This window comes from Macaca mulatta, chromosome 19 (genome assembly GCF_049350105.2).
Source record: "Macaca mulatta isolate MMU2019108-1 chromosome 19, T2T-MMU8v2.0, whole genome shotgun sequence".
Taxonomy (NCBI): Eukaryota; Metazoa; Chordata; class Mammalia; order Primates; family Cercopithecidae; genus Macaca; species Macaca mulatta.
Window position 1 is genome coordinate 3,911,631 of NC_133424.1, and position 13,370 is coordinate 3,925,000.

The window sequence follows — 13,370 nt, forward strand, 5'->3', positions numbered from 1 at the left end:
AGAGGGGGTGGGGGGCTCCCTCAGTCGCCCACCCTGGGAAGTGCCTAACCTTTTTTTTTTTTTTTTTTTTTTTGAGGAAAAAGAACGCCTGACTCACAGGTTGAAGAAACGCCCTGGGCCCTCTGTCATGGCAGGGTCCCCCGTCTCTCTGCAGAGGCTGGGAAGGGTCCCCGGGCTGGAGCCACGGGGGCTCCTCTGGGCTGTGCCTCCAGGGCCAACACTGGCCTCTTGGGGCTGCCCGGGGACCCTGCCCTGGCTGGAGCGCACCCCACCGGAGCCCACATGGGCTTGGCAGCTGGAGGGATGGCTCCCCGGTGACACTGGGAGAAACGCCACTTGGATGGGGGCATTTATTTTCGTTTTGTTCTGCTTTGTGTTGTCACCAATTTGGAAACAGTGAGGGTGGGGTGAGGACTTTTATAGAATATTCTCAGGTGTGTACCCGAGAGGCAGAGAGAGGGACGTGGCCGGCTGCTCTGTGTGTGGCCTTGTCCTGAGCACTTGTGCCCGCTCCCGAGCCCTGCCCCGGGGGAGCGGAAGCCAGCACTCGCACTTTGGCCAGGGGTGCGTGGAAGGTGGCGGCAGGCACCGGCCTGGACGGCTTCCAGGCCTGGCTGGCCACGGCCACGGCCCGTCAGGCCACGCCGCACTGAGCCACAGCCCCGGGGGCCACTCCCGGGCCCCCTTAGGCACTGAGGCACCAAGACTGGCTCGAGGGGACTGTGTTTGGGGAGGTGGCTTTTTCATCCGCTGTTGACTGAACACTACCACGCCCTATGGATCTGGGCTTCGCACAGCTGTCCCAGGGATGGATCGCCCATACTGCCTTTGCCCGCCGCCACTCCGGGACCCTGCACGGCTGCTTCGACAGATGACGAAAGACACCCCAAAATACGGCCACCCCGACCAGCAGTTCCTGCCCGCCCGCCCGCCACTGTCAGGCCTGCCTTGGCCTCCTTGCCCGCAGGGCTGTCTGCTGGCTTCCGGGGGAGAAAAGCGGGGAGCCCCGTGGAGGGGGCAGGGTAGATGTGTGCAGGTCAGGGCAGCTACATTTCTGGTGATCAGCCCCACGGGGAGACGGGGCCGGCGGGACCCCCCCGGCTTCCCCACGCCACTTTTCTTCCGCCTCACCCAGAAGCATCCTTTTTTTGTGCCAGGTGTCCACCTAAGAGGGTTGGCTCCAGAAGCCCCGTGGCGAGTGTTGGGACCCGGCGATGCCTTGGGGGAGCAGATGGGGCCACCCCTGGCAGGGCCGCGGCAACCTTTTCCAGCAGCAGAGTCCTGTGGGGGGCCTGTGCTTGTGGCATCTCTGAGGGCCCAAATCGCACAAGGTGACCTGGCCGTGGCCTGAGGGTGGAGTCGTCCAGCACGCGGCCGGGGCGCTGCCGGGCTACGTATTAGCCCTTCCCAGGGAGGGGGCCGTGCCAAGCATCCCAGAGCCGGGCTGGGGCCGCCAAAACGTCTTGGCCTGGGTCCTCTGGGTCTGAGTGCCTGATCCCCTGGCACCCCAAAAAAGCGGAGGTGGGTGTCGCAGGCCCGGGGCAGGGGTGCCTGCTCCAGGAGAGTCCCAGGCGGTGGTTCTCGTGCCAGTGGCACCCAGGGGCAGGGACAGCTGACCCCAACCCTTGCCACATGTGGGGTGTGTGTTTTTACCTTGGTGAATCTCACCTGCCAACGCTTTCTCGTGAGTGCCGACCACCTTCTCCGACCATGTCACGCCCAGGCGGCAGCAGCCCCCGGCCACTGCAAGACCCACACCCTGGGTCTCCCGGCTTCCACAGAGGGGCATCCCCGTGCCAATGTCCCCAGTGGTGGCAGCGGATCCTGCGGCTGGCCTGGTGGACGGGACCCGGTGATACTTGTATATTACACAGTCCTGATTTCAGACAATTTCAACCTTAATCTATTTAAAAAAATATTCTATACAAGCTGTTTTTAAGCCTTTTACCATTTGAAATGCATGTGTTGTGCGCGTTGAGGGATGGGAGGAGGGGCTGAGAGGCGGCTCAGTGTCACCTCCCACAGCCACCGGCCCTGACCCTTAATCCAGACACCGATGGAAGTCGACTTTTCATATCTTTCTCCTGAAATGAACTCTGTTTTAAATTGGAATAAATTTTGTTCCTAAATGCTGGCGGCCCCTTCTGGTTTATTTCCTGTTGCCCTTTGAAGGGGGCTGTGGGAGTGAGCAGAGGCCTGGCCCCCAGGAGCCCTGGAGTTGCCTAGGCCATTGCCTGCCCTGAGTGGGGACACCGTCCCCGCACAGTGTCCCGGGGCCCCTCCCCATCATCGTGTTTGACCCTTGGCTTCAAGTTCATTTCACTAGCACCAGGCCAGAGCAACCCGCTTGGGAAACGCCGCCTTGTTTGGGGGCTGGGGACGCGGAAGTGAGACGGGGAGGAGCCCAGGTCCCAGGCCGGCCTGCCCCTCAACCTCCAGGGCGCCTGTGGGGAAGTCATGCCCTCTGGGCCTCCATTTCTTTAAGCTGCGAATGTGGTACTTCTGCAGCCTTCCTTCAGTTATTTTTTCCATTTGAAAAAAAAAATTAATTGTAAAATACAGATAACAAATTTCTTTTCTTTTTTCTTTTTTTTTGAGGTGGAGTCTCCCTCTGCCACCCAGGCTGGAGTGCAGTGGCGCGATCTCAGCTCACCGCAACCTCCGCCTCCTCAGTTGGAGCAATTCTCCTGCCTCGGCCTCCTGAGTCGCTGGGTTTACAGGTGTGTGCCACCACGCCCGGCTAATTTTTTTCTGTTTTTTAGTAGAGACTGGGTTTCACCTTATTGGTCAGGCTGGTCTTGAGCTCCTGACCTTGTGACCCGCCCGCCTCGGCCTCCCAAAGTGCTGGGATCACAGGCATGAGCCACTGCGCCCGGCCGCAGATAACACATTTCTGAGTGCACAGCTCAGTGGCATTAAGTGTATGCACACGGTCATGCAGCCATCACCATCATCCTCTCCAGAACTTTATCTTCCCAAATTGAAACTCTGTCCCCACGAAAGACTCATTCCCCGTCCCGCTCCCCAGCTCCTGGCGCCCCCCATCCTCCTTTCCGTGTCTGTGAATCTAACGGCTTTTATGGACCTCCTAGGAGTGGAACCACGCGGGATGTGTCCTGTGTCTCTGGCGTCTCTCACTGAGCGTGATGTCCTCAAGGTGCATCCACACTGAAGCCTGGGTCCGGATTCCCTTGCTTTTCTTTTCTTTTCTTTTTTTTCTTTTTTTTGAGACGGAGTCTCACTCAATCCCCCAGGCTGGAGTGCAGTGGCGCGATCTCAGCTCACTGCAAGCTCCACCTCCCGGGTTCGTGCCATTCTCCTGCCTCAGCCTCCCGAGTAGCTGGGACTACAGGCGCCTGCCACCTTCACCGGCTAATTTTTTTGTATTTTTTTAGTAGAGACGGGGTTTCACCATGTTAGCCAGGATGGTCTCGATCTCCTGACCTTATGATCTGCCCGCCTCGGCCTCCCAAAGTGCTGGGATTACAGTCATGAGCCACCGTGCCCGGCCCGGATTCCCTTCCTTTTCATGACTCAGTGATATTCCACTGTGTGCATGGGCCACGCTGTGTTGATCTGTCTGTCGTTGATGGACACCTGGGGCGTTTCCACCTTGTGGCTGTTGGCAGTTGTGCCACTGCTCACCTGCGTGTGCAAGCTTCTGTTTGAGTCCCTCCTCTCAGTCCTTGTAGGTGTGCATCCAGAGGTAGCATTGCTGGGTCCTCTGGTCCTTTTTTTTCTTTTGGATGTACCTTGAGGAGTCTCGCTCTGTCGCCAGGCTGAAATGTAGTGGTGCGATCTCGGCTCACTGCAGCCTCCACCTCCCAGGTTTAAGCAATTCTCCTGCCTCAGCCTCCCGACTAGCTGGACTACAGGCGCCTGCCACCATGACCGCTAATTTTTGTATTTTTAGTAGAGATAGGGTTTCACCATGTTGGCCAGGATGGTCTCTATCTTGATCTCGTGATCCACCCGCCTCAGCCTCTCAAAGTGCTGGGATTACAGGCATTGGCCACCGGGTCCGACCTCTATTTTAATATTTTGGGGAGCCGCCCGACTGTTCCCCACAGCAGCTGTGCCATGTCACATCCTGCCAGCTGTGCACAAGGGTGCGATTTTCCCACATCCTCTTTCAGTTTCATTGAGTCCGACAGGCCTGTCCGTCAGGCCTCGAGGACCCTTGCTGTGCCGGACACTGCCCTAGACACGACAGTACAGCAGAGAAAGTGGCACTTACCAGCACGACTTCATCTAGGAAGAGAAATGAAGCAGGGAAGTGGGACAGGACGGGGAGATGGTGGCTGTTTCTTTTTTTTTTTTTTTTTTGAGATGGAGTCTAGCTCTGTCACCCAGGCTGGAGTGCAGTGGTGCGATCTCAGCTCGCTTCAACCTCTGCCTCCTGGGCTCAAGCGATTCTCCTGCCTCAGCCTCCCGAGTAGCTGAGACTACAGGCGCCCGCCACCACGCCCGGCTAATTTTCGTATTTTTAGTAGAGACGGGGTTTCAGCATGTTGGCCAGGCTGGTCTCGAATTCCTGACCTCTGGTGATCTACCCGCCTTGGCTTCCCAAAGTGTGGAATTACAGGCGTGAGCCACAGCCCCTAGCCAATGGTGGCTGCTTCTGGCGGGCTGTTCCTGGTGGGCTGTACAGGAAAAGCCTGAGAAAGTGGTGCGTGAGCAGCATCCTGGGAGACAGGAAGGGAAGGAGCCACGCTGCGTGCGGCCTGAGGGTGAGCCAGGCAGAGGCACAGCTTGTGCAAAGACCCTGGGGCAGGACCACACCTGGTGTGTTGGAGGAGCAGCGAGGAGGCCCGTGTTGTTGGAGTGGAGGGAGGGGGGGAGAGGGAGCGGGGAGGGGAGGGGGTTGGGCTTTTACACTCGGAGGAAGGTGGGAGCCCTGGAGGGGTTCGGGCAGAGCAGGGACAGGACCTGACAGATGCTCACAGGCGGCCTCTGGTGGCTGCTGCTGGGAGGACAGACGGGCAAGGGCGGGAGCCAGGGGACTAGGCTGGTGCAGGTGGCAATGATAGGGGTGGACCAGGTGGCAGAAGCAGACTTGCGGGAGTCAGCTAAGGGCCATTAAGTGCTGGGGGGAACTGGGCCAGGCATGGATATTGCAGGTGCGTGTTGTGCCCCCAGTGGCCAGTAGGAGTCGCCCCAGACAGCTCCTTGCCTGCCCCTAGCCCCCTGTCCATCCTAAAAGGAAAACTGAGGCACAGAGGTGAGCATCTTGCCTGAGGCAGCTTGCCCTGACGGCTGGCTGGCCCTTCCTACAACTTGACAACCTCCACCTCCCGGGTTCACACCATTCTCCCACCTCAGCCTGCTGAGTAGCTGGGACTACAGATGCCCGCCACCACGCCTGGCTAATTTTTTGTATTTTTAATAGAGACCAGGTTTCACAGTGTTAGCCAGGATGGTCTCCATCTCCTGACCTTGTGATCCGCCCGCCTCAGCCTCCCAAAGTGCTGGGATTACAGGCGTGAGCCGCCGTGCCCGGCTGCCTTTTTTTTTTTTAAAGTCTCACTCTGTCACCCAGGCTGGAGTGCAGTGGCACGAGCTTGGCTCACTGAAACCTCTGCCTCCCGGGTTCAAGCGATTCTCCTGCCTCAGCCTCCCGAGTAGCTGGGACTACAGGCTCCTGCCACCATGCCCGGCTAATTTTTGTATTTTTGGTAGAGACGGAGTTTCACCTTGTTGACCAGGCTGGTCTCGAACTCCTGACCTCAAGTGATCCACCCACCTCGGCCTCCCCAAGTGCTGGGATGACAGGCATGAGCCACTGCACCCGGCCTCCTCGGAATTTTTAAACAGGGTCCTGTGTTTTCAGTTTGCTCCAGGCCCGATGGATTCTGCAGGGGGTGCTGGAGCTGCTTGCCGGCTAACCAGGCTGGGACTGTCAGAGCGAGACTCCGTCTCAAAAAAAAAAAGAAAAATCTTGGAATTATTGGAAGTGTAAATTAGTGCATGCACTTTGGCAAAAGATAGTTAATATCTAGGAAATACTTTATAACCCAGCAATTCTACCATTGGGTATTTACCTATAGAAAGCCACACATGTAATCACAAAAGACAGACATGTACTAAATGTCCATAGCTGCCCTATTCATGACAGTCCTAAACTGAAATTTAACCAAATGCCCATCAACAGTAGAATGGATGAATAGATTGTAGTTTATTCATCCATTATGTAGAGGAAGAGTCTATGACAATTATGTAGAGGAATAGTCTATGACAATCAGGATTAATGAACCACAACCATGTGCAAAATATGAGTTCATTACACAAACATCACGTGGAATGATAGAAGCCAGACGCACCTGAACTCTATTTATTTATTTATATTTATTTATTTACTGAGACGGAGTCTTGCTCTGTTGCCCAGGCTGGAGTGCAGTGGGGCCATCTCAGCTCACTGCAAGCTCCACCTCCCGGGTTCATGCCATTCTCTTGCCTCAGCCTCCCGAGTAGCTGGGACTACAAGCGCCCGCCACCTCGCCCGGCTAGTTTTTTGTGTTTTTTAGTAGAGATGAGGTTTCACTGTGTTAGCCAGGATGGTCTCGATCTCCTGACCTCGTGATCCGCCCGTCTCGGCCTCCCAAAGTGCTGGGATCACAGGCTTGAGCCACCGTGCCTGGCCAATTTTTTTGTATTTTTAGTAGAGACGGGGTTTCACCGTGTTAGCTAGGATGGTCTTGATCTCCTGACCTCATGATCCACCTGCCTCAGCCTCCCAAAGTGCTGGGATTACAGGCATAAGCCACCACACCCAGGCAAACTCATTTTATGTAATTCTGTGTGCGTAATGTTCAAAACTGGCAAAAATTCACTATAATTTTGAAGTTTTTTTTTTTTCTTTTTTCTTTTTTTTTTTTTTTGAGATGGAGTCTTGTTCTGTTGCCCAGGCTGGAGCACAATGGTGCAATCTTTGCTCACCTCAACCTCTGCCTCCTGGGTTCAAGTGATTCTCCTGCCTCAGCCGCCTGAGTAGCTGGGATTACAGGTGCCCGCCACCATGCCCAGCTGATTTTTTGTATTTTTAGTAGAGACAGGGTTTCACCATGTTGGCCAGGCTGCTCTCAAACTGCTGACCTCATGATCTGCCCGCCTCGGCCTCCCAAAGCTGGGATTACAGGCATGAGCCACCATGCCTGGCCGATTTTTAGGATTTAAAAAGTTGATTGTAAATCTATAAAGAAAAGCAAGAGGCCAGGCGCGGTGGCTCAAGCCTGTAATCCCAGCACTTTGCAAGGCCGAGATGGGCGGATCACAAGGTCAGGAGATCGAGACCATCCTGGCTAACACGGTGAAACCCCGTCTCTACTAAAAAATACAAAAAACTAGCCCGGCGAGGTGGCGGGCGCCTGTAGTCCCAGCTACTCGGGAGGCTGAGGCAGGAGAATGGCGTAAACCCGGGAGGCGGAGCTTGCAGTGAGCTGAGATCTGGCCACTGCACTCCAGCCTGGGCGACAGAGCAAGACTCCGTCTCAAAAAAAATAAATAAATAAAAAATAAAAAAAAATAAAATAAAGAAAAGCAAGAAAGGAACATTACATAATAAACAGTAACAGGATGAATTAACCAAAAGGACATATTAATCTTTCTTTTTTGTTTTTTCTTTTTTTGAGACGAGGTCTTGCTTTGTCACCCCCGGCTGGCATGCAGTGGTATGATCCTGGCTCACTGCAACCTCCACCTCTCGGGCTCAAGTGATCCTCCCACCTCAGCCTCCTGAGTAGCTGGGACCAGAAGTGCATGCCACCATGGCCGGCTAATATTTTGTATTTTTGGTAGAGACGGGGCCTCACCATATTGCCCAGGCTGGTCTCAAACTCCTGAGCTCGAGTGATCCGCCCACCTCGGCCTCCCAAAGTACTGGGATTACAGGCGTGTGCTACTGTGCCCGGCAGGACATATTAATCCTAAATGTGTATTTATAAACTATATGAAGCAAGAATGGATGGAATTAAAGGAAGAAATATTGAGAGGCCGAGGCGGGCGAATCATGAGGTCAGGAGTTCATGACCAGCCTGGCCTACATGGTGAAACCCCGTCTTTACTAAAAATACAAAAAATTAGCTGGATGTAATGGCGGGTGACTGTAATCCTAGCTACTCAGGAGGCTGAGGCAGGAGAATCACTTGAACCCAAGAGGCGGAGGTTGCAGTGAGCTGAGATTACGCCACTGCACTCTAGCCTGAGTGACAGAGCGAGGTTCCCTCTCAAAAGAAAAAAAAAAAAAAAAAAAAAGGGAGAAATAGACAAATCCACAATTATGTTTCCAGACTTCAACATTTCTCTCTCAGTAACCAATAGGAGAAGCAGACTGAAAATCAGCAAGAATACAGAAGATCTGAATACCACCGTCAACCACACTGACCTAACTGACATTTGTATAGAACACCCCACTGAGGAACAGCAGAATATACATTCTTTTCTTGTCTTTTTCTCTAAAAAGAAGGATCTTGTTTTGTCTCGCAGGTTGGAGTGTGCGGTGGCTCACTGCCTCTTCTAATTCCTGAGCTCAGACGATCCTCCTGCCCCACCTCCCGAGTCGCTGGGGGCTATGGGTGTGTGCCACCACACCTGGCTAATTTTTCAATTTTTTGAGGAGATGGGGTCTTACCAAGTTCCCTGGGCTGGTTTCAATCTCTTAGGCTCAAGCAGTCCTGCTGCCTCAGCCTCCCAAAGCGCTGGGATTACGGCCGTGAGCCACAGCGCCTGGCCTGTATGTTCTTTCCAAGAGCACATGGGATATTCCTCAAGATAGGCCATATTCTGGGTCACAAAGCAAATCTTATCAAATTTTAAATAACTGAAATCAGGCCGGGCACGGTGGCTCACGCCTGTAATCCCAGCTACTCGGGAGGCTGAGGCACAAGAATAGCCTGAACCCAGGAGGCAAAGGTTGCAGTGAGCTGAGATTGCACCACTGCACTCCAGCCTGGCAACAGAGCAAGACTCCATCTCAAATAAATAAATAAATAAAATTGAAATCATTCAAAGCATGTTCTTTGACCATAAGAGCATCAAACTAGAAATCTATAACCAAGAGAATCAAACTAGAAATCCATAACAGAATGATTAGTATTTGAAAAGTCTTTAGTCCAGGCACGGTGGCTCACGCCTGTAATCCCAGCACTTTGGGAGGCTGAGGCGGGTGGATCACAAGGTCAGGAGATCGAGACCATCCTGGCTAACACGGTAAAACCCCGTCTCTACTAAAAATACAAAAAATTAGCCGGGGGTGGTGGCGGGCGCCTGTAGTCCCAGCTACATGGGAGGCTGAGGCAGGAGAATGGCGTGAACCCGGGAGGTGGAACTTGCAGTGAGCTGAGATCCGGCCACTGCACTCCAGCCTGGGTGACAGAGCGAGACTCCGTCTCAAAAAATAAATTAATTAAAAAAAAATAAAAATACAAAACAAATTAGCTGGGCATGGTGGTGGGTGCCTGTAGTCCCCGCTACTCGGGAGGCTGAGGCAGGAGAATGGCGTGAACCCGGAAGGTGGAGCTTGCAGTGAGCCGAGATTGTGCCACTGCACTCCAGCCTGGGCGACAGAGCAAGATTCTGTCCAAAAAAAAAAGAATAAAACTTTAGACCTGAATGGTTTTAGTGGTGAATCCTATCAAACATTTAAAGAAAAAGTAACATCAAAGTCTTCACAATCTGTTTCAGAAAACAGGATGGAATACTTCCCAACTCATTTTATGAGGCCAGTATTATCCTGATACCAAAATTAAAGACAGTACAAGGAAATTACAGATCAGTATACTCAAAAACATAGACACTAAAATCCTTAACACAGTATTAGCAAATGAAATAATGAAATCCAGTGATCTATAAAAAGAAAACTACCTCACCACCAGGTGGCATTTATCCCAGGAATACAAGACAAGCTTAACATTGGAAAATCAGTCAATATAACTTGCCATATTAACAGAGTAAAGAAAAACCACATGATTGTATCAATAGATAAAGAAAATGAATTGGATACAATTCAACATTCATTCATGATAAAAATTATAAGCAAAATAGGAGTAGAAAGGAACTTCCTCAACCTGATAAAGGGCATCTGTAACAAATCACAGCTAAACAACAACAAAAATACTATTGGCCGGGCGTGGTGGCTCACGCCTGTAATCCCAGCACTTTGGGAGGCCAAGGTGGGTGGATCACCTGAGGTCAGGAGTTCAAGACCAGCCTCGCCAACATGGCGAAACCCCATCTCTACTAAAAATACAAAAATTAGCTGGGTGTGGTGGTGCATGCCTGTAATCCCAGGAAGGAAGGAAGGAAGGAAAGAAAGAAAAAATAGAAGAAAGAGAAATATGGTCTCACTATGTTGCCCTGGTGAAACCCCATCTCTACTAAAAATACAAAAATTAGCTGGGTGTGGTGGTGCATGCCTGTAATCCCAGGAAGGAAGGAAGGAAGGAAAGAAAGAAAGAAAATAGAAGAAAGAGAAATACGGTCTCACTATGTTGCCCAGGCTGGTCTTGAACTTCCAGGTTCAAGCAGTCCTCCCACTTCAGCCTCGAAAAGTGCTCGGATTATAGGCGTGAGCCAACATGCCCAGCTGAAATAAATCTTATTAGCAAAAAATATCCCCCAAACCTGGAAATAAATATTAATATCATAGAAGTCAGAAGGGTAGTTACTGCTGGGAAGGTGGAGATCACTATGGGGAAAACACTAGGGGTCTTTGTGGGGCTGTCTTTTTTTTTTTTTTTTTTTTTTTTTTTGAGACGGAGTCTCACTCTGTCGCCCAGGCTGGAGTGCAGTGGCGCAATCTTGGCTCACTGCAACCTCCACCTCCCAGGCTCAAGCGATTCTCCTGCCCCAGCCTCCCGAGTAGCTGGGATTATGGGTTCTCACGACCACACCTGGCTAACTTTTGTATTTTTAGTAGAGACGGAGTTTCACCATATGGTCCAGGCTGGTCTTGAACTCCTGACCTCAGGTGATCTGCCTGCCTCGGCCCCCAAAGTGCTGGGATGACAGACGTGATCCGCGCCGGGCCTGATAATGTCCTTAGTCTTGGCCTCAGTGGATCCTGTGGATACTGGCTTCACAACAATTTATTAGGTGATACATTCAGGTGTTATGTGTTTTCTGAAAGAAATATTTTCTACACACACAAGCTCACCCTGGTGTTCCCAGCTGAACTAATAATACACAACAAATGCTCAGTACAGCGGCCAGCATGTGGCGAGGAAGTAGCTCTGCCTGTTTTAGGGAACTGCGAGGGAGCTCTGTTCAGAAGCCGGAGAAGTGGGCAGAGCCTGGGCCCTGGATCCAGGCAGCTGGCTCATTTATTCTGAAGCCAGTGGGAGCCACACAGGGTCTGCCACTCTGGTCCAGGCTGTGAAGATGGCGGGTGCTGGCGTCCTGTCCAAAAATGCCAGCAGGGAGATGCTAGGAGAGTGGCCCCCTGGGCTCACCGTGTGGTGCCTGTGGCTCAGCCTTGTCTCCCAGTTTTGCCGATCATTTCTGTTTCAGCCGCCCTGGAAAGTCTGCACGGCCACGACCTATTTCTGCATTTCTTCCCCTGACCCGGGTGGGAGTGCCCCTCGTTGCCGCCATCCGGTTGGGGGCGGGAAGGTGGGTGACTGGATGGGCAGACGGCACCTGCTAGCCTCAGTGACCAGACGGGGGCCCCTATCGTTCTTCCCATCTGTCATTCGTTATGAATCAACAGTGGAGAAAACCGCACATTCGTGCTGGGCGGTTGAAGCTGCGTCAACGGCTGTCACTGAGCCCAGGTGTCCGGGAGGAGGTGGGGACGGTGGCTGCCAATGGCTCTGTGACCCTGGGCATGTCACTCGCCCTCTCCGAGCCTTGCCCTATCTGTAAAGGGACCAGAGGCCCCCGAATTACATGTATCTCTTGGGGAGGAGAGTTTTGATCCAGAACTTTCTAGAATTTTCTACAGACTCTCAGTGGGGGTGGGGAATCTTCACCCAAACGCTCTGGCTCTGAGTATCTAGGAAGCAGCAACATTTTTACCAAGCTACCAGCCGCCAGCCGCCAGCCTACCCCTAGGGCCCTGAAGTCCCAGAGGGATCAGGACAGGGTGGCCTCACGGCCCTCCTTGGGAAGTTCTCCTTGACCAGTGAGGTCCACTCCTAAAGTCCCTTTTACACCCAATTTGCCTGACTTCTCCTGATCCCGAATATCACTTGTCTGTGCGATCTTTGTTGATCCATTTAGAGCAACAACCTTGAACCTCCCCCAATAACATCTCTGCTTAATTTTTCTCGCAGAATTTTTCACCATCCAACAGGCTCAGGTGTATAAAAAAATATATTTTATATTTATGTGTATATCTACATATATGTATATTTTATGTATAATATTTATATATTATAAATTTTTTTTTTTTTTTTGAGACGGAGTCTGGCTCTGTCATCCAGGCTGGAGTGCAGTGGCCGGATCTCAGCTCACTGCAAGCTCCGCCTCCCAGGTTTACGCCATTCTCCTGCCTCAGCCTCCTGAGTAGCTGGGACTACAGGCGCCCGCCACCTCGCCCGGCTAGTTTTTTGTATTTTTTAGTGGAGATGGGGTTTCACCGTGTTAGCCAGGATGGTCTCAATCTCCTGACCTCGTGATTCGCCCGTCTCGGCCTCCCAAAGTGCTGGGATTACAGGCTTGAGCCACCGCGCCCGGCCTATATTATAATTTTTTATAAATTATATTATATAAATAACAATATATAAATTATATAATTTATATATTATACATAAAATATACATATATGTATATTTTATATGTATATGTATGTGTATATGTATATTATGCATAAAATACACATGTATATATGTATATTAATATATATTTTATGTGTGTATATGTACATGTATATACATACGTGTATATATATGTATGTGTATACACATATACATATATGTATATGTGTGTGTGTATGTGTGTGTGTGTGTGTGTGTGTGTGTGTATAGAGAGAGAGAGAGTTTTGTTTTGTTTTTGGAGACAGGGTTTCATTCTGATGCTGAGGCTGAAGCGCTGTGTTATGATCTCGGCTCACTGCAGCCTCCACCTTCTGGGCTCAAGTGATTCTCTTGCCCCAGCCTCCCAAGTAGCTGGGACTACAGGAGCGTGCCATCCATGCCCAACTATTTTTTGTATTTTTAGTAGAGACAGGGTTTTGCCATGTTGGCCAGGCTGGTCTCGAACTCCTGACCTCAAGTGATCCTCCCGCCTTGGCCTCCCAAACTACTTTGATTACTTTGATTACAGACGTGAGCTCCCGTACTCACCTGGACATATTTTTTGTTGTTGTTGTTGTTTTTTTGAGATGGAGTCTCACTCTGCCACCAGGCTGGAGTGCAGTGACGTGATCTCGGCTCACT